Consider the following 22,061-nt stretch of genomic DNA (forward strand, 5'->3'; position numbering starts at 1 on the left):
GGCTGTCGCTAGGGCTGTCGTGTGCATATTACTTGGACTGTAACAATCATTATTATTCAGATAATATATTAAAAATTTTGACGATGAACTGTTACTCGCTAAGCAACAATTTTAACATAATAAGAGACAGTTTTCTTTTTAATCTTTTGATATGACCTATATTCAGCGATTAAAGGTTCACCCAACATTTCCTCTTTAAATGTATTTTGATTGATTTGCTGACTCTATTGAAATGTCAGCCATTTTCCAATCTTTATATGAATACATAATAATTTCCATAAATGTGTTGAGATCTATCTGATCACTAACAATTTAGAGTGCAACATGAAATGTGACTACACCTTATTTCTATGAACACCTTGGTCAGTTTGACATTTATTCTGTTAATAAATCATATATAACTTTTGTAAACGTGATACGCAGGATGTGTTTCCTTTCGTCAGCTCTACGCTCTACGCTACGCTGAGAACAATCCGAATCTTTTCAGGTTATGGGCCCAGACTACGCCCTAACCTGCAAACCTACTTGTACGCGTCACGTAAAAAAACGATTTAAAACGGTTTCGAAAAGTACTTTTTTTATTGCGTTCGAGTGATTTATTTTTCTTGGCTATGGAGGAGGATAGAAAAGTGTACCTGTTCGATGGTACAAATTATGCGAATTGGAGCTTCCGCATGGAGGTCCATTTGGAAGAGCTGGGCTTATTATCGTGCATACAGCAGCTTCCAGAAGAAGTGGCAGAATATCAAGTACTCGTTAATGATACTGTCGAAATTAGGCGTGAAAAAGAAAAATTACTGGCGGAACGAAAAGCGAGAGACATTCGGTGCAAATCGGTCTTGATCCGAAACATTGCGGATTCTCTGCTTGAATATGTCAAGCAAAAGCGTAGTCCAGTGGATATTTGGAGAGCTTTGTAGAATGCGTTTGCTCGCAGATTTCTGGCCAATTTTTTCTGCTGAAAAAATTATCGTCTCTAAAGTACGAGACTGGTATGATGGAAGAGCATCTACTGTTGTTCGACAAAACTGTGCGTGATTTGGATTCGGCGGGTATAAAATTGGATGAACGGCTGATAGTGTTTTATTTGCTACAGTCTATGCCGCGGTCGTATAGCCATCTAGTAACAGTGTTGGAAACATTGTCGGATGAACAATGTACGTTGGACTTTGTGCGGGCTCGGTTGCTCAATGAGAGTATTAAAAGTGCGAATAGTGACGAGGTCGACAATTTTGGGGAATCGACTGCATTCGCGGGATATGAAAAGAAGAGCAAGAGCAAGCTAAAGTGTTTCTCTTGTGGAAAAATGGGACACAGACGTGCAGAGTGTCCGCATCGGAACGACACGAAGAAATCCAGTGAAAGAGCTCACGGACTTGGGGTTTGTGAGTCATTCAGTCGAAAGAAAGTAGATGCTTTTCAAGGAGGTGACGTTTCGTGGATTCTCCATACGGGTGCTTCTGATCATATGGTAGGGAAGATAGATTGGTTACGTGACATGAAGAAACTTGATAAACCAGTGCTAATCAAAGTGGCCTCCGGACAGACGCTTTAGTGCAACCACATCGGCGATGTGGACATAGTGGCAAAGGTCGGAAACAGAAGACTGGAATGTGTTGTCAGTCAAGTTTTATACGTTCCCGGACTGCGATACAATTTGTTTTCGATCCATCGTGTCGGGCAGTTAGGTATGCAGGTAGTTTTCCATAAGAACAGTGCTGAAATTTTACGAAACGGCAACGTCGTTTGCACGGGGAAACGGAAGGAAAAACTTTACGAACTGAATGTGGATGTGTTGCAAGTGAAAGAACCGACTACTCTTGTGTCTAAAACGGCCATGAGTAATATGTAACTATGGCACAGGCGTTTTGGCCACATCGGAAAAAGTGGACTTGAGAAGATGAAGAACAGTGAAATGGTAAACGGTTTAATGCTAAAGAAAAGTGAACTTGTTGAACGCGATGTTTGCGAGCCCTGCCTCAAAGGAAAGCAAACACGAGAGCCTTTCACTGAGACAACCTTACCTCGGAGTACTCGTCCGCTCGAGTTGATCTATAGCGATGTATGCGGTGCTATGACGCCAGCTGCTTGGAACGGTAAGCGATATTTTGTATCTTTTACGGATGATCACACTCATTTTACCGCTGTATATATACTGAGTACGAAGGATGAGATACTTGAAGCTTTTGAAACGTACGCAGCAATGGCAGAATTGCACTTCGACAGGCGTATATCTCGCTTGCGATGCGACAATGGAGGCGAATATGTAGGGACCAAGTTTCGTAATTTCTGTCGTATAAAAGGAATACAACTCGAATGCACCGTACCGTACACATCGCAGCAGAACGGTGTTAGTGACCGGCTAAACCGCACTATAATGGACAAGGCAAGAGCTATGATCGCTGACGCAGAAATGTCAAAGGCTATATGGAATGAGGCGGTTCTGGCAGCGGTTTACATAATTAATCGGAGCCCAACGGCAGCATTGATAAACAACAAGACTCCGTACGAGGTTTGGTACGGTCATAAGCCTGACGTTTCAAAGTTTCGCATATTTGGCGCCAAAGCATTCAGCTTCGTACCGAAAGAGAAACGAAATAAGTTGGAATCTCGAAGCAAAATCTGTTTTTTTTGTATGGCCCACCACACACCCCCGTACCAAATAGCTCTTGTCTGGAGCAACCTGGTCACGGTCACATACAGATCTCAGCTTGAATACTGGACCGCCGGAGCACAAAAATATTAAGCAACTAAAAACAAATTTATAACTTATTATTAAAGAGCGCCCAGTGGAATTAAGTATTCCTTTTAAGGGGCTCTAACTAGCACTAATTATATGATACAAAAAGAATTTAACTATTTCACAGACTAAAATAATTTAATTGTTAGAATTGATTTAATTGATATGATAACAAAATATAACAATGGCAAAAAAGAAAAGGAAACCAGCAATGATAAGAACGTAATATTTTTTTAAATGATATAATCGATAATAAATGGTTGATATGCTTATATGATATAATCAACTATCTTCGTTTTAATGTATTGTTTCAATCTTATTTTGAAAGTATTCATGGTCGTGATTTGCTTTAGTTCAAGTGGAAGAGAGTTGAAGATTGAAGGACCATGGAACATTATTCGACTCTGACCGAGATTGGTGTTTGCTCGAAGCCGCAGCAACGAATTTGCATGCCTACTATTCCGTTGCCTAGAGACAACAGTTAATGACAAGTTGTGATGCACTCCTGGTTGATGCAAAACCTTTTGGACGAACATAATTGTTTGCATATCTCGCAGCGCCATAAGAGGTAAAATGCAGTGCCTAGTATCAGAGTACAGCTGAATTGTTGAATATAAGTGTGGTAACATGAATATGGTTTTTAAACACCTATTTTGCAATGTTTGAATTCGTTTTAACCTGGATTTGGATGCATGACCCCAAGCAATTATAAGGTATTGAATATGAGAATGAACACAGGCGAAATAAAAGCTCATTAAGGCTTTTTTTGTAACAAAATACCTGACCTTCCTAAGTGCACCGGATAATGATGATAGTTTGTTTTCAATACTCTTTATATGGCTGTCCCACGAAAGCGTCGAATCTAGATGGATACCTAAGTACTTGAAACATTTCACTTTCTCTATGTTTACTTGACCAAGACAGGAATTGTTGTGACTTGGTGGTTTTTTTCTCGGCGAGTGGAACACCATATACTTTGTTTTTGACAAATTCAAAGGCAACAAATTAGCATTAAAATAATTCAACAGGACACTTAGATCATGATTAACACAAGCAACTAACGTCTGAACATCTTTACATGGATAAAAAAGCGCGGTATCGTCGGCGAAGAGTCTAGGCACACCTTTTAACCTTAGATTTTCAATGTCGTTGATGAAAATTAAGAATAATAACGGCCCATCCCAATATTGCTGCCTTGAGGAACTCCCACGTTTATTGGGCGATAAGTACTGTTCACATTACCAACTGTTACAAACTGTTTTCTGTTGGACAAGTAATTCCTGAGAATGTCATTAGCAACTCCTCTTATACCGCACCGGTCTAATTTTTGCAAAAGTATACTGTGGTTCAATGTATCAAATGCTTTCCTTAAGTCTAAAAATAACGCGCCAACGATTTTCTTAGTATCAATTTCGTTGATAAGGTAATCGACTAACTCGACAATAGCTGTTGTAGTGCTACACCCTGACCTGAAACCATACTGGAAGTTATATAGTGTATTATTAGAGTTAAAAAAGTCGAGCATCCTTTGGACCATAAGTTTTTCCAACACTTTATTATGTACCGATAGAGTGGAAATTGGACGGTAATTACAAGGGTCATAAGCAATGCCAGATTTAAATATAGACACTACCCTGGCTATTTTTAAGCAATCAGGATAAACTCCAGTGGATATAATTTTATTAAATGCTTGAGACAAAATTGATGCGAAAGAGCAAAGATTGCTTTTCAAGACTTTTACTGGGATATTATCAGGTCCACTGCTTTTGTTTGAATCAAATTCATTTATTATAAGAATTACTTCATTTAAGGTAGCAGGGCGCAGAAAAATTGAATTGGCATAATTGGGCGTATGATTAATTGGATTTATGTCACTTGAAACCGAAATATTATCTGCTAAAATGTTACCAATACTTGAAAAGTAAGTATTAAACTCTTCGCATACCTCCTTATCGCTAGTCGTTTTTATTCCATTAACCATAAGATTAATTTTGTCCTTCGATTTAACACGACCCATAATTAGGTTGATATTCCTCCAAAATTTCGAGTGGCAGGTACTATTGAGCAGATTTACATAATATGACTTTTTACTTGACCTTTTAACTATGTCAACCTTTTTAGTGATATGTTTGAGTAAACCTTTATTCCGTACTTTTTTCAGGTAGTTAGATTTCAATTTCATTAGTTTCCAAAGATCATATGACATCCAAGGACAATGTTCATTTTTTTGAATTTATTTCTTTAGTAAAGGTCTTGGTACATTGCGAGAGCATTGAATTATATGTTGATTGAATATTTGAAAAACAATCCTCGACATCATCTACGCATGATATGCTATCAATATAATGATTGAATATCCTGTTAAGTTTACTATGATCAATTAGTTTCTTGGTGAGTATTTGTTTTTGTCTAATTCCGTTTAATCTTATTGATGATACTACTTGCAGGTGATCGCTAACATCAGTAAAAATAGTATCATTTCGTAGACCAGATGCATATTCTGGTTTACACAAAAAATGATCAAGTATGTTGTTACTAGATGGCCGAGTTGGTATGGTATTGGTGCAAATGAAACCATACACGGTAAAATATTGGCACGTCTAATTCAAATGATTTTGCACTTGAATCAGTTTATCATGTATCACTAACAATTGAAGTGATTTAACATTCATTTTCTAAGGATTCATAACTCGTATCAAAATGACCTTGTCTTTGAAAGCTATTCAATGGAAATTATCTTTAAATTGAAGTGAATATCCGTTGAATTCGCACCACTGTACTAATGTATTGAATTTGAATGGTTCCATCTATAATTGCAATTGTCAAAAGTGCCGAAACACTAAAGTCTTTAACCGACTACAAACACATGTCGGAAATAGGAGCAAAAATGGAAAAGTTGCATTTCCAAAGTAATGTAGAACGTGAGTATTATATATTGTACTTGTGGTTAATTTATTGAGCAATTATTTGTTCTCAGGTAACATATTTATAATGGGATATACCGTAAGGAATGCGTATATAGTTGAATGCAAGATCTATCAGAAGCAATGTGCAACACATTTAAAATGGAAGTGCTTTGCTGTTGATTTCGTAGTGCTTTGAAATGATCTATTCCAATAGATCGACACATCGCTTTGAAATGTTGGGCAAGTAGTGCGAAACCAACTGCAAATCACTTTACATCCACGTGAGTATTTTTTACCGTGTAGGATTCCAGAAGATTGCGGTAAAGCTTAGTATGCACCTCTTGCGAAATGAGGTCGCGAAATATTTTTCCTTCTTCCGTGCGGAATTTTGACATTTGCTCGCGAAAACTAGTCTATGCGTTTGCCGTTAGATGTCGCTTTAGACAGCTGAAAAGCGCTATCAGCTGTTGTTTGTTTATTTCTTCTCCATGTTTTTGCTATCATTTCCGAATGTTTTGAATGAATCTTTTGGCGAGATGGGCCATCCCTGGCCTTAGCCTGTCACGTTACAGTGACGAAAGTAAAAGAAAAAAATGAATCTTTTTTCTTCATTTGTCGCTGATGACCAAGTTAATTACCCCCGTGTAACTGTTGGTAACTCGTAAAAACTCAGGAATATCTATACCTATAAGCTTTGAAGATCACTAGAAGAGTAATGACGTGTTTACGAATTTTATTAACGTGTGACATTAGAAGGAGGATCCGATAGATAGTCAACCAAATACAGAAGCATTGCCGGAGCTCTTGCATATTTCACTGATGTTGCGTTGTCGGACTTTGCAAATATGACTGCAGAAGATGAATCTTTTTGTCATGCAGAATGCGCAACCGAATGCTCCCAAATAATTCGGTTGCAATGCTTCAGTTTTATTCAGATTCCATATACACTCAGACACAAGCAGACGCTTATCTGTGGTGCAAAATACCAATATCAAATAGGTTTCTTTTTGCTCATTACCCTTATTTTATTCCGGCATAGCAGACGGGATGAAACATAAAATAATTTAATTCTATTTGAATATCGTTTAAGTATTCAGGAATCTACTTTATGAATTTTATCTCGCTTTTTGATTAACTACAACAATCTACAAGTGCTACAACACTAATTGCATTGCTCAATCGACTTTATCTCTAGAATTAACTTGTCGGCTCGTTTAACATTTGTAATACCTCACGTAGCTGTTAAAAATAGTCCTATGTTGAAATGAATTGATACACTGTTCCAACATGGTACAAAGAATGTGAAATATTGAATATTAAATATTAACTATAAAATATACACGAATTATTGATTTCGCGTATTTGTTTCAAATTCTGTTTTTGCTGAACATCCAAGTTCACTATTTCGATTTTCAACTGCAACCAGAATATATTATATTACATATTCGCATCAAGGAAACAAAATGAATAGCATTGTTAGTTACGACATAATGAAAATTTTTCCCAGAAATAAAAAAAATAATGAAGGAACAAATAAATTGTTATTGTTATTTATTATTTATCAGGATGCGATTGCACAGGCTGTCTCAACAACCAGTTTCTGCAACCTATGTGCATTAACTGCGTACACCTACCGTTGCACTTGACAGTGTGTGCAGTGCTTTATGGTTACACCTATGACCGCGCACCCGGTGTCCCATGAGCCTTTTGGCGGCTCAGAGGCTGTCCTTCCATGTTGCTCAGGGATACATTGCTCCTATACACATCCATACATACAAACTTAGATTCATACAGACACAAGTTGAAAGCGGTTAACGTCGCGTCATCTAGTCTCTGTAATCCTATGGAAAATCATCTCACCATCGCCTTGGGGTCTACGTCATATTGGCAAATTTCACATTGAATCCGATTCTGTCTCTTCCTAATCTCCTTTTTGTCTCCTAGGTCCGAAGCGGATCAATCGACTATTATTTGAATCGGTAAATATACTAGCAGTATTAGTCCTTATTCGCGAATACTTTTTCCTACAACTGTGCTATTTCATCTCTATCTTATAACAGAATTCGATTATCCCTGTTCTAGTCAATATACGTATACGTATTCATTACATTATGGACCAGGCAAATCCTCAATTTTTTCTAATATCATTATGCTGAGTAGCTAGATGAGATAAGGTATTTTAGGGTTTCACAAAAAGAATCTCTGCCCATAAAGGACAAGAAATATTTGTCCACTAGTCCCAATAAAGTATGCTCGAACCGAATATCCACCTGGTTCGACTCGAACAGACCACACCGACCCGAAAGGGCTGCTTATCATTTCTGAGAGCCGGTGTGCTTGATCGAGTTAAATAATCATAAGAACAAGTCCTGAATAATTAAGTATCCCTTAGGTGCCATTCATGCACTCCTTCCCTGAACAAGCCTCATACCCAAGGTCAAAAGAATCGACAACCAAAGAGAATGGACCATACCAGTCGAAGGTCACAGACCCAGCATCTCGTGCAATTCCTGAAATTAGATGTTTGTTAGTGCTACTAACAGATTTCATTTCAATGGTGGTAATTAAGTGTCTCATTCCCATCTTGAATAACTAGTTTACCGCTGCTCATCTCTTGCGGCATTTCGACACCGTCGGACGACTGTCTCATAGAAGAGATCTATTTCATCCTCAATTTCCGTCGGAGCTCATATATGGTACGCCCAAATGGTTCTACAAGCTCGAATATCAACTATCTGAAGCAAAAAAAAGACGTTAAACATAAATTTATAAATATACCCTAATCCTATAATCAACTAAGGCTATCTGTCGATTCTAAGGCAGGAACGCTAATGATGTGACCATCAAGAATACGTCAGATAAGCTTAATTGACCCCCTTCGACACCAGTTTCGCCTTACCAAGCCGTTACGCGGGTGGCGGCGTGAAAACTGCCGTATAGGAGTTGAGAACGGCTTGAAAAACATCTGATGTTGCTCCAAATGTGTGTGATATCCAGGACTGGCAAGGTTCCATCAAGCCTAGTTTGCATTCCTTACATAACTAGACTCACTGTTCTCCATTCACCCACAACAATGAAAGAACAAATGTAAAAATATACAAATTAGTAAATGAATAACTAAATAAATAGCAAATGGGCACATAACCATGCGCCTGAGGGGTAAGTCGTTTTAAATTTACACGTGAGAAAAATAATTAGGGTTGAATTTTTTCACGCAGGACGACTGCGAAAATAAAACCATCATTGAAGGTTAGATGTTGGACGCAAAAGCAAGCCGAACAGATTGCTTACAAACTGATTCCGGGCAAGCGGGGTCAGCTGTTTGTCGTGCACAGTTGCTACCGGTACCCATCGGATCGGTTGATCAGCGAGGGCGAATTGCATGGAAGTGCACCAAGTGTAAAGTGTTTGTTGTCATCGCCGGTCGTTTCGATACACTCGAGGATCGTGGAAAGGAGCATGAGCAGGAACAGGATAAGAGTGATTCGTTCTTGGGCTATCAAAAGGAGATGACACAAGACGATCTATCGCAATTGGTGGAACTCGATGTTAAGAAGGAACAACTTACTGAGGATGACGACGACGGAAACGGCGCCAACGATGAAAATCGCTTCGAAGCATATATAATTTCTTTTAGATTTTTTTGCTGTTTTATAGCTGTCTGTTCTATCTTCTTGAAATATTTATTTACATGGTATTGAACAAAATATTTTTCATCTTCTTCTTCAAGGTGTTTTGGAAAAATTCTTGCCACTTCACTCTACTGGCCGTCCAACGACAAAATAAAAAAACAAAGTCGTTTTCTTCAAGAGTTTACCCACAGATAACAGACGTTTAGGCTAGAACAAAATTTCTTCAAAAACCTGTGTAAACTTTCAAATTGATAAACGTTGGAAATCCGTGTTTCACTATTGCCATCTGCGCAACTGTTTGCTACACGTGTTTAACAGCTGCACTCTAACTGCATTGTATTGATCACTGCGTCATCTGCAAACGTTTGCCAAACGTGTTTCAGACGTCTAATTTATTCGGAATTTCAGTAGCGGGCTTTTATACACGATTCAAATCGAGCTTAAACGTCTGTTATCTGTGGTTCACTTAACTCCAAGTTATAACAATTAAACATGCACTTCACAATCCTCGCGTTACCGATCCTTGAACTAATCCTAAGGAAATCAACTGATAGAGCTAAATAAAGTTATAGATTCACAATCGGAACAATAATGAACCAAAAAAGCTCCAGCGCCTTTCACCAGTAGCTGGTCGAAAACACTACGATCCGATCTTTTCAATAACGTCCGAATTCTCCGCGTCTAGCAGCTGAATCTTTTTCTGGAAGTGTTTTTCGAATGATCTGCAAATCATCATGCTTCGATCACTGCCCACCAGGTTGATGGCGATGCCTGTTAAAGAAGAGGGAAGAAATACAATCTATAGAATCACAAGAATGAGTCGCACTTACAGAATTTACCGGTGCGTCCAATTCGATGCAGATACGTTTCGCCATCGGCTCGTCTCTACTGATCCATCGACAGGATGAAGTTTACAATGGTCACCTGTTCGACATCGATACCTAGAGCGAAAAAATCTCTCCGTAACCTGGTGCTGCAGACAGAATCAAGTGGTGGAACTTACCCCAAGACAAAACGTTCGTTGTAATCAATACCTTCTTTAGTCCGGCTCGGAATCGATTCAGACCGGCAAACCATTGCTCCACCGTTAAATCACCGGACAGTACCGCTACCGAATGACCATCCTATCGGCCGTTTTGCGTGTCTGTTTCCATCGATTAACAATGCCAATCACAACTGTCCTATACTCACACGACAGAAAATGATCGCATATCCGATGGTAATCACGCCAAAGATGATCGAAATTGCTTGATATTTCTCGTCCTGGTTGCGGTACTTATTGTAGTGCTGTTTGATGTTATCTAGTGATTCTTGCTCCCGCGCTAGCTGAATCACGATCGGATCGGGTAAGATGTACTCGGCGAACTCCATTACCTCCCGCTCGTACGTGGCCAAGAACAGCGATCATAACGCCCGCTTCGTTTAGTACACAAACGGCAATTTCTCAAGGTCGAACGCCTGAATTTTATATTCCAGTCCATCAGCTTACCGGGTGTTTCGATGATGATATGATTAATCAGCTTCGCCCCTTTGACAATCTCCTCGCCGCGGATGAGGTAACTAAATTTGATTTCCGGACATAACTTTTTAATTTTGGCAACTGCTACCCCCTTCTGATTTGCCAGTTCATACGTAAGGGAAAGGCAAAACACCTGCGGATAGTTTTTTTAACGGATCGACTCGACTGAGCATTGTCCGCGCGAAAGCAGCGGTTTCTCTTGTTTCTGACTGACTGGGCGATCATGTGCTGGGCGGATCGGCCAACAGAGTAGGTAGAGCCGTTTCCTGAATCTTGGAAGGGGCGTTGGAATCCATAGCATAGACTCCCTGAAGCAGTTCCGGCTTCATGTGCAAAGCTTCGAAAGTTTTTTTGCATCCTCCGGGCTAAAAGATGAATCATGGATATTTTAAAGCTGATACTAGATATTTCTGGAGAAAATTTAGGATAGGACGTAAGCTACAATGAGATTTTCTTTGGGGTCTTTTTCTGTTAATTACTCGGTCGTTTTAGTATTTAGTACTCAACTCTTTGCATAATATTCTAGTAAAAAGCATCGGCTTTCGATATGTACTGGAAAATTTGTACAATGTTATAGTGACGTCGTAATTAACGAAAGAGAAAGTAAACAAAGATAATCTCTCAATGTTAATTATGTCCTAATAAAAAATTTCTCGATTTCGACTTACTTGAATGCATCTGCATCTTCCGTGTAGGAAGCTGTTTTTCTATTTCCACTAGCAGCTTGTCTTTCTTCAGGAGCAGCCAGTCAGAATTTCCATAATTAACGAACTCAAAACTGCAGGATCAGCCGTTTCTACGGGAGTAACCGTCGCTGGTTCTACTGCCGATGGACTAGGTTTTTCCGCATCCTCTTTTTCCGGACTGCCAACCGCCGGCTCCGGTTTCTTATCCTTGGTGATACTCGGATCGCTACCTTTTGTATTGAAAAGAAAAATACAAATCCTATGAAACAATGATCGCTCCAAAAACAGGTTAGGCACTTACGAGAGCATAAATTTCCTGATCCTCTGCCTTTTTGACTCAGTTATCAGCAGCACTTGCCATCGTTTCGACCGATTGCATCGCAAAAGCAAATTCTATACATGTTGACAGCTTGTGATGAAAAAATACAAAAAATTCACAAATCTTGTTTTTTTTTGTATTTTTTTATCGCATTCTGTCAAAATTTCGCAAGCCTCCGAGCGGAATAATACCACTGTTGTTGTTGTTGTTGTTGCGTTTTGACGTTTATGACTTGAGGGACTGTGTTGCCTCATATCCGCCAGTTGCTGCCTTCTGGTAATTTTTGACGTATCTTGTTTATGGTTTCAATCTGGCCATCTTCAAAAATTTCACTATTTCCTTCAGTTTTTCTTCTTCTAGCTCTCCCATTAATTCCTTCAGGTTCCGGTATATTTCCCAGTCAAAATGATTTCTTACGTGCCCGTATTTAATGCACCAAAGTAGGGCATGTTCGGTTGTATCCAGCTCTTCGCATATATCACATTCTTCTGACTCTTGGAGTTTGAGTTTTGCTAGCCAAAAGTTTGAGTAGTCGTGTCCCGCTATTATTCTATTAAGAAGCCTTATGTCTTTTCCGTTCAACTGATAGTTCCAGTACCATGGTTTTTCCGGGTAGTTCTCCACTATTTCAAAGAATTTCCGACCTTTTCCGTCTTCGAGAGTGATTCTTCTGTACCAGTCATTCGTGCTTATATTTAGTTGTGTTCTAAACTCGCAAACCAAGTCGTGCCAAAGTAATTTATTCCGTACTACGGCTGGATTGTTTAAGCCAAGCTTGGCTAATTCATCCGCCCGTTCATTGCCTTCGACGCCCACGTGTGCAGGGATCCATTGCAGGCTTATATGTTTTTTTGACATGTTTTTAAATATTTCATATGAGATCTGATCCACACTTTCCAGATTGGCCTGGTTGATCAGGTACCAACATGCTGATTGAGAGTCCGTCAATATTACCATCTTAGAATGTTTGGTTGTTGATGCCTCTTTCGATGCTATCCAAATAGCCAGGATTTCTGCTGTCATAATGCAGCATCTATTTTCCAGTTTCATACTGATCTCTGTGCCATTTTCTTCAAAGAACACTCCTATGCTACAACTGGTATCGGATCGCGATGCATCGGTGTAGATGTGCTTGCAGTGGGTATATTTCCTTCGAATCATATCATTTGTAATTTGTCTGATAACGGTTGCCGCTAGATTTTGCTTCGAGTGAGGCATTCCGTCTATTACGGTTTCAATTGTAATATTCGTTTCGTGAATTTTGTTCTGTTGATTAGGGTACACGCTTAACAACTGGTCCAGGTTTTCTAAAAATATTTTTTCCATATATGTGCATTTATCTGATTGTACAGTATCCTTTGTTGTTGCTAGTTTCTGGAGCTGTTCCCCGATGGGATCATGTCTCCTTATGTGTTGCACAATCCTTTTCTTTGTATGATATTCTCGTATAAGGAATAATGGTTTTTCGTTGCTCAATGCTGCTAAAGTATTTATTGGGGTTGTCTTGGTGCATCCCGTTGCAATCCTTTGGCACTGTCTGTTCGATACTTCCAACATATTTTGGTACGATTTCGATGCTCCACCATATATGGACGATCCATAGAGAATATAGTTTCCATATAGGGCTTTGTGAAACATTGTCATGACTTTGGGGGTGGCACCATTTTTTATGCTTCCAATAATTTTAAGCATGTTCTGTCGATCGCTTATTTTGTCTCGCATGGTCCTGATGTGTGTTCCGTAGGTTAGATTTTTATCTATATAAATCCCCAGGTATTTATAGTTGCGGACCGTTTCTATGGCTATTTCGCCCACTTTTAACATCAGATCAATGTTTGCGGCTGTGAATAGTATTGCCTTCGTTTTTGTCTCATTCAGCTGGAGGTGCAGATCCGTACACTTACTTGCGAAATGATCTATTTCTATTTGTGCCTTTGCTACTGCCTCCTCGCGTGTTTTTCCTTTTATTATCTTGAGAAAATCGTCCGCAAATTGTATTGTTACCACCCCCTCTTGCACTGCGTCGTGTAGTTTTGCCGTGTATAGGTTGAATAGCATGGGGGAGAGTACGTCGCCTTGAGGTAATCCTTGTTCTGCAATCATTTCGACTCTTCCTTCCTCTGATTGCAATATCAATGTACGATTGTGGAGGAAGTTTGTTATCCATCTTGTTATATCAACAGCAAAATTCATCTCTTCCATTACTGCCAGTAGCTTTTGTACTACCACCGTGTTGAAAGCGTTGGAGAAGTCGAAGAAAACTCCTACGCAAACTTGTCCTGTCCGTTTACTGTCCATTATAAAATTTGTGGCATATTCTAGGCAGTCTACCGTTGATTTCTCAGATTGAAATCCAAATGAAAGTTTTGGTAGCAACTGTTTTTCGTGTACGTGTTTTTTAATCTTTGTTAGGACATTTCCATTGATAGCTTTGGTAAGTGTTGGTAGCATTGCTATTGGCCTGTATGCCGAGCAGTCGTTTGGATCACGCCCTGCCTTGAGTATTGGGATTATTTTCACTTCTTTAAGATGATTCGGTAGATGCCCAGTTTTGTAGAACGTGTTTAGTTCTTCTATAACTTTTAATTTTGTTTCTGTGTTTAGTTGTCGTAGCATACTGTAGGTGATTCGGTCGGTGCCGGGAGCTGATTTTTTTTCTTTTTTTGTAGGAATCCATTGAGACTGTCCAGTGTTATCAGATTTTCTGTCACTTCCGGGTATAAATGGGTATTTTTGGTGTTCGCTATTGGAGCTGTGTCTGTGTTAAAATTTATTTCCAGAAACTGTTGGGCCGTATCTTTAGAGGCCAGTATGAGATTGTTTTTTGATTTGTCTTCGTGTCTGTTCCTGAGATTCTTGACGAGTTTCCATCGTTTCGACCGATTGCATCGCAAAAGCAAATTCTATACATGTTGACAGCTTGTGATGAAAAAATTCACAAATCTTGTTTTTTTGTATTTTTTATCGCATTCTGTCAAAATTTCGCAAGCCTCCGAGCGGAATAATACCACTGATCATTATTTCGCAAGGAAAAAGCTTGCCGTAGTGACAGCGCATAGAAAGCAGCGCGATCTCGCGGAAGTAATATGAAACTTATCGTTTGTCGAACCGTGTCTCGGCTAATTGGAAATTTCGGTATCGTTTTCGCGAGAGCTGCGTACCGCTTAAGCTTAGTATGCACCTCTTGTGAAATGAGGTCGCGAAATATTTTTCCTTCTTCGTGCGGAATTTTGACATTTGCTCGCGAAAACTAGTCTGTGTGTTTGCTGTTAGATGTCGCTTTTGATAACATGAAAAACGACATCAGCTGTTGTTTGTTTATTTTTTTTTATATTTCTGTTGTCATTTGAATGTTTTAAATGATGTATTTTATTAATTCATCACGGATGTGTATGAAATCGGTAACAATTGTAAACCTATTTGCCATTCATGAAGCTCTCAGGGAAGTGACGTACTCAGCGTGAATCATATTTCGAGCATGATTAATCATAATGCTTATTTGTGACGGTTCCGGATGTCTCGGGGAAGTTCAGTCTGACCAATTTAGACAGCACAATTCCTGCAATCGGAAATTTAAATCATTGGCTGGCCATTTTCTATCTAAATTGGCTGCTTCTACCGGTTCTAGAAGACTCAGAGAAATGATCGAAATTCGCTCAAACCAAATCTATTGTACTTGTTCGAATCGTAAGTCTAAATCGGCGTTTGACCATTAAGAAGCAAATCTGATTGCCTTGGCCGCCTTTACCGCTTTCACAAGTCTCGGGGAAACTATCATTCGAAACACGTTTCGGAATCCGGAATGGATTCCAGCGCAAATATAACAACCGACTCCGACTCAATCGGTTTCAGGTCGAACCAAACCCTAGGCTTTAAACTTTGGCTGACAAAAATCGATTATGATAACAATGGCTACTACTAAAGGTTCTGGAAGTCTCAGGGAATGCTACCAATAATCAGTACGGATACAAAGCTATTTTTGTATAACAATTGTGAGAATCGTAATTCAAATTTATTGCCATAAGTAATTCGTGGTAATTCTTATTGCATGAAACACTAGAGAAGGTGGGAAAGTGTTCCATGGTCTGAATCGTGATTCCAAATTACTGGATTATATTATATAACTAAATTGGTCACTTAACGAAACTGAAGGTCAAACGAATCGTCAACCAATCGGATCAACAACTGCTGTACTTCAAGAATACCGTATGTGCTATAGCACGTTTACTTAATCACCAGGCTGCTTTTGTGTATGCTAGACGGTGGGTGCCGGTGTGTGTGAATGATCACGTTTGCGACCGGGTTTGTATTATCGCGAAGTTCTCAAGCGTTGCTATGTGATGCGCGCATTTATGTGACTTTTGTGTGACGAGTCTAGTAGAGCATTCATCATCATTGAGTATTGTATGTATATCAAATATAAAACATTGATCATTAAATACTAAATATCACGCATTGAATATGAATATTAAACATTGAATATTACATTTTATATATTAAATATCAAATGTTAAATATTCAACAATAAATATTAAATATAAAATAAAAAACATAAAATATTAAATACACTGAAGACCCGATTTTATCAGCCCCCTCATATGAAAATTGATAGTTGGTAGTTTGATGGGCTCTAGCAGTCGAACCAAGTTGAATTCGAGTAAATCCTTTCTTGGGCATATATTTCTTGTCTTAGGGATCCAAAATATCCAAAAATAAAAATCAGATTTTTTTTAAAATTTTGCGCTGTCAGATCCGCTTAAGAAAAATTTAACCTAAATAATCAGAAAGGATTGTGAGACATCTACACTGATAAAATATAAATGAATAATAAATAAATATTTAGAGAAATCAATACACCAATAAATAATTAAATTGGTAAATAAATTAATGAATAGTTTCTCGGTTCATAGGCATTAACATAAACATTTCACATATGTTTCAGCACATATCGAGGGACGATGGTTTCGTCTAGCATATTATGCAAAGAACGAAGGGGCGAATGTTTAAGCTGCTTGGTTTATTACAGAGTAAAAAGTAAATAAAAAGAATAACATTGTTACTTACGATACGACCTAATGAAAATTTTCCCCAGAAATAAATGAACATATAAGTAAATAATGAAGGAATAAATAAATGTAAAAATATACTAAATTCAAACCCAGTCGCTTTCGCCTTGAATCGCTTCAAAGCATATATCAGTTAAGATATCTTATTGTGTTTTATAGCTATGTTTTGTCTTCTTGGAATTTTGATTCACAGGATAATGAGCAAAATATTTTTCATCTTCTGCTTCAAGGTTAGTCTTTCGGATAATTTTTCCACCGTTTTCTCTACTGGCCGTTCAACGACAAAATAAAATAAAAAAAACAAAGTCGGGTTCTTAAAAGTCCATTTAACTGAAAGTTATAACCATTAAACATGCGCTATACAATCCTTGAATTACATCCTATTTCTAACAAATGCCCTTTTATAAATTGTTGAAAAATCGCTATCAAAATTCTTCATAATCAAATGTTGCGTTATGTACGTGCTCGGGTAGATATTTGTTAATGGAAAACATGAAATTTCAATTTGTTACATTTTGCAGTTAGGCCCTTTTCAAATGTTTGGATAGAACTGGGTAGAGCTAAATTGTAATTGTAATTGTAAATTTATTAGCTTACGATACCCTGTTGGTTACATTTGTATACCTTATGTCAGGTCAAGGAAGAAAAAAAAATTAAAACAAAAAATAATAAAATTATAAATTCAGAATCAAAACACCCAAAAAAGCTCCTACGCCTTTCACTAGTAGCTGGTCGAAAACACTTTACGGTGCAACTGAATCTTTTTCCGGAAGTGTTTTTCAATTGATCTGCAAATCATCATGCTTCGATCACTGCCCACCAGGTTGATGGTGATTCCGTTCTGTTAAAGAAGTGGGAAGAAATACAATCTATAGGATCACAAGAATGAGTCACACTTACCGAATCTACCGGTGCGTCTAATTCGATGTAGATACGTTTCGCAATCGGCTCGTCCCTGCTGATCCATCGGCAAGTCGAAGTTGACGACAATGGTCACCTGTTCGACGTCGATACCTAAGATGAAAGAATCTCTCCGTAACCTGGTGCTGTAGCCAGAATCAAGTGGTGGAACTTACCCCTGGATAAAACGTTCGTTATAATCTGTACCTTCTCTAGTCCGGTTCGGAATCGATCCAGAGCGTCCAACCGTTGCTCCACCGTTAGATCACCGGACAGTACCGCTACCGAGTGACCATCCTGGGACATCCTGCCGGTCAACCAACCGGCCGTTTTGCGTACCTGTTTCGATGGATTAACAGTTCTGAAAATAAGTTTACTTGGAGTTTGCAACTGTCCTATACATCATATGACAGAAAATGATCGCTTGTCCGACGGTAATCACACAATTTCTCGTTCTGGTTGCGGAACTTGACGTAGTACTGTTTGATGTTATCGAGAGATTCTTGCTCCCGCGCCTGCCGAATGACGATCGGATTGGGTAGGATGTACTCGGCAAACTCCATCACCTCGCGCTCGTACGTGGCCAAGAACACCGACCATAACACCCGCCTCGTCCAGTACAAAAAGGGAAAACTAGGTCGTACGTCCTGAACTTTATACCCCAGTCCATTAGCTTACCGGGTGTTCCGATGATGATATGATTAGTCAGCTTCGCCCCTTTGACGGTCTCCTCACCGCGAACGGCGTAAGGAAGTTTGATTTCAGGACAAAACTTTGCCATTTTGGCAGCTACTTCCCCCTTCTGAATTGCCAGCTCATACGTGGGGGAAAGGCAAATCACCTGCAGATAGTTTTTTAACTGATGGACTCAACTGAGCGTTGCCAGCACGAAGGCAGCGGTTTTTCCTGTTCCCGACTGACTGGGCGATTATATTCCCTGGCGGACCGGCCAACAGAGTAGGTAGAGCCATCTCCTGAATCTTGGAAGGGGCGTTGAAACCCATCGCATAGACTCCCTGAAGTAATTCCGGCTTCATGTGCAAAGCTTCGAAAGTTTTAACCAACCAACCGGCGAAGAAGAATCCTTCCGATGCACCTTCAGATCCAGCTTTGATTCTACTAGATCTTAGCGAACATCCTTCATTAGCAAACTTGCATCCGCCGGGCTAAAAGATTAGTCATGGATAATTTTAAAGCTGATACTAAATATTTCGGGAGAAAATTTAGAATAGGACGTAAGCAACAATGAGATTCTCTTTGGGGTCTTTCTCTTCTGTTTATTACTCGGTCGTTTCAATATTTAGTACTCAACTCTTTGCCTAATATTTTAGTAAAAACCATCGGCTATGTACTGGGAAATTAGTGCAAAGTGTTATAGTGACGTCATAACCGAAAGAGAAAGTAAACAAAGAGAGGCTCTCAATGTTCCTTATGTCCTAATCAAAATTTTCTGCAGATTTCGACTTACTTGAATGCCTCTGCATCTTCCGCGGAGGAAGCTGTTTCTCCAGTTTCTCTTGCAGCTTGTTTTTCTTCAGGAGCTGCTAGAGTTAGAATTTCCGAAGCTACCGAACTCCAAACATCAGGTGCAGCTTTGGTTCTACTGCCGGTGGACTAGGTTTTTCCGCATTCTCTTTCTTGCCAGCCGCCGGCTCTGAATCATTATCCTTGGTGATATGTACTCAGTTCGCTAACCTATTTGTATTGAAAAAAAAATTCAAATCCCATCCCAATGATCGCTTCAAAAATAGGTTATAACGAAAAAAACACTTACCGAGTGCAGAAATTTCTTTATTCGTTGTCTTTTTGACCCAGTTATCGGCAGCGCTTGCCATCGTTTCGATCGGGTATTAAAATTCAATAGCAAGGTACAAAGTATGGGTAATCGTCCTGAATCAGCACGGGTACTGTCCCTCGGGTGGTTTATTCCTTGCAATCCGCTGAAATTTTGACCAGAGCGACCTTGCGGAAAAAACGATGCCTTCTTTTACCTGCTCACTTCCCTGCAATGAAACCGATGATGAGCGCTTATTCCAAACGGTTAGCCGATTGAACATGACGTGCCATTGTTTGTTCTGTGAATTGATAAGGACATCTAGATATGCAAAGGAATGTTTGGAGGAGGGATGCTACTGGTAAATACATACCGAAAGAGAAAGTCCTTTCCGAGCATCTTGATGTTGTGGTTTCTGTTGGCCCATTATCACTGCGTTCTCTTGCTGGGTGATTACCATATTATGTTGTTGGTGTTCGATCTGAAAACATGACAATAAAAAAATATCCGTAAATGAGTGAACTCGAGCTTTTTAAAGAAGAATAGGGTATTACATTACAGTAATATTTTTAAACTTACCATTCAAATTCGAAATATTGAATTTCTAAACAACGAAATTTTGACAGGTTGCGATGAAAAAAATACAAAAAATTACCAATCTTGTGTTTTCTTATATTTTTTCATTGCAACCTGTCAAAATTTCGCGAGCCTCCGTGCGAAATAATACCGCTGACCATTATTTCGCAAGGAAAAAGTTTGCCTTGGTGACAGCGCATAAGCGGCCCTTACACGTTCAATATTTTTGTCAATACGCGTATTGACGATATTGTTACAATATTTCAATCCCATTTGAAATCCACATCGTCAATACAAGTTTTTTCGATTACACGTACAATACTTTTGTCAATACTGTCTAGTATTGACAAAAATATTGTACGTGTAAAGCGGCCCATAGAAAGCAGCGCTGTCTCGCGGAAGTATTATGAAACTTATCGTTTGTCGAACCGTGTCTCAGCTAACTACATTTTTCGTTATCGTTTTCGCGAGAGCTGCGTACCGCTTACGAAATGGAAACGAAAATTTTTTTCGCGAACATTTCGCGACGTTTTTTATGCATAGGTTTTGTATAGGAAATTTCATTTCGCAAGAGGTGCATACTAAGCTTTACGAAATGGAAATGAAATTTTTTTTCGCGAGCATTTCGCGACGTTTTTTATGCATAGGTTTTGTATAGGAAATTTCATTTCGCAAGAGGTGCATACTTAGCTTAACGAGAAACAACATTGAAGAATCAAAGCAAAACTAAAACGTGTTGTGAGACACCTGTCTGTCAGGCCTGCAATTACAAAAAGGATGATGGGTTAATTTTTATAGAGGAAGTGAATTTCTAAACGATATTTTTACAGGTAAATACAAATTATTTTGATATGGAATATAAAAGTGATGGTAAAAAATTACTTTTACTTTATTGCGCAATTTGGTAAAGTTATAGCTCATGTAGTTTTGAAGTATTGCAAAACCTACTCTGAATTATAAAAGGTTATGTTATTTTTGTCATATTGCGACCATGAACGTCCTGCATTACGTCGGAGAATCCGTCCGTCCAATAAAGGAAGGATATGCGGTTTTCGCAGCTTTTCTTACTTGAAATAATATCCGCCGATGTGAAATGAGCTGAATATATAATTTCGGCGCTTACCGGAAAAGTGCAATAGCTGCTTTCATTTATGAAACACTGGATAGGGAATTATGAAAAAGGTGGTAAAACTTCCGGATGCACCAAAATAGCTCAGGCACGCGTGAACAACACATTTTTTCTTTTCTGAAAAATAACCAATGTCAGCGGTTATTTAAACAGAAAACTATTTAAGTAACGTCAGATTTTTGCAGTTATATCTTTGATAGATTTCTATAACTTGCCTAACGTTTTTCTTGTCGTTTTGGATTCCGTGTTGAAGATATTAGAGAAGGTTTCGTAAATACAAAAAAAATCACCGTAGTTTGACGGATGTCAAATTTCCCATCATCATTTTTACATACTTGCCATCTGTGAGTCAATCACGCTTTGATTCGCCAATTGTTATTTGACAGATTCATAGGTACATTCATATCTCCAATTCGTGATCTAACGCTAGATGTCGACCGCCAGAGGGCACGGAAGTTCAATGATGATGTTTTTATTTTCATCTGTCAAAACGCATTGGAAAGTAAATTCTGATTTTTTTAAATTCAATCAATATTATAATTAAACGTTATTTCTTCTAATGAAAAGTAATATTGGTGATGAAAATATGTTTCCTACCTCGGAAAAATATCCAGATGGTAAATTTCTTGTTACTTCACTCACATTTGTTCTTCCGGTTTCAATTTATACTAAAATGAAATTCAGAGATTGAAATTTCGATAGAAAACACGATGGTGGGCAAAAATCACTGGATTAAAGAGTGTAGTTGTTGGTAGTCGAGGTTATCCACTGATAAGTCCAATTTCTAGATAAACATTTTCCATATCTAAAACAA

General features: G+C 38.7%; 1 long non-coding RNA gene and 1 pseudogene across 2 annotated transcripts; both read right to left on the reverse strand.

Annotated features, from left to right (window-relative positions):
- Nucleotides 1–9,189: 9,189 nt before the first annotated feature.
- LOC131695588 (uncharacterized) lies at nucleotides 9,190–12,771 on the reverse strand. 2 transcript variants are annotated; one of them, XR_009306672.1, is made up of 5 exons: nucleotides 11,785–12,771; nucleotides 11,466–11,713; nucleotides 10,282–11,162; nucleotides 10,109–10,219; nucleotides 9,190–10,049 (listed from the first exon to the last, which is right to left on the reverse strand). It is a non-coding gene; the product is annotated as an uncharacterized LOC131695588 (long non-coding RNA). The 2 variants fall into 2 exon arrangements; XR_009306671.1 differs by having other exon boundaries at nucleotides 11,466–12,767.
- A 4,403-nt stretch (nucleotides 12,772–17,174) lies between these two features.
- On the reverse strand, nucleotides 17,175–20,301 carry LOC131695587 (DEAD-box helicase Dbp80-like; annotated as a pseudogene).
- Nucleotides 20,302–22,061: the final 1,760 nt, after the last annotated feature.

This window comes from Topomyia yanbarensis, unplaced genomic scaffold (genome assembly GCF_030247195.1).
Source record: "Topomyia yanbarensis strain Yona2022 unplaced genomic scaffold, ASM3024719v1 HiC_scaffold_46, whole genome shotgun sequence".
Lineage (NCBI taxonomy): Eukaryota > Metazoa > Arthropoda > Insecta > Diptera > Culicidae > Topomyia > Topomyia yanbarensis.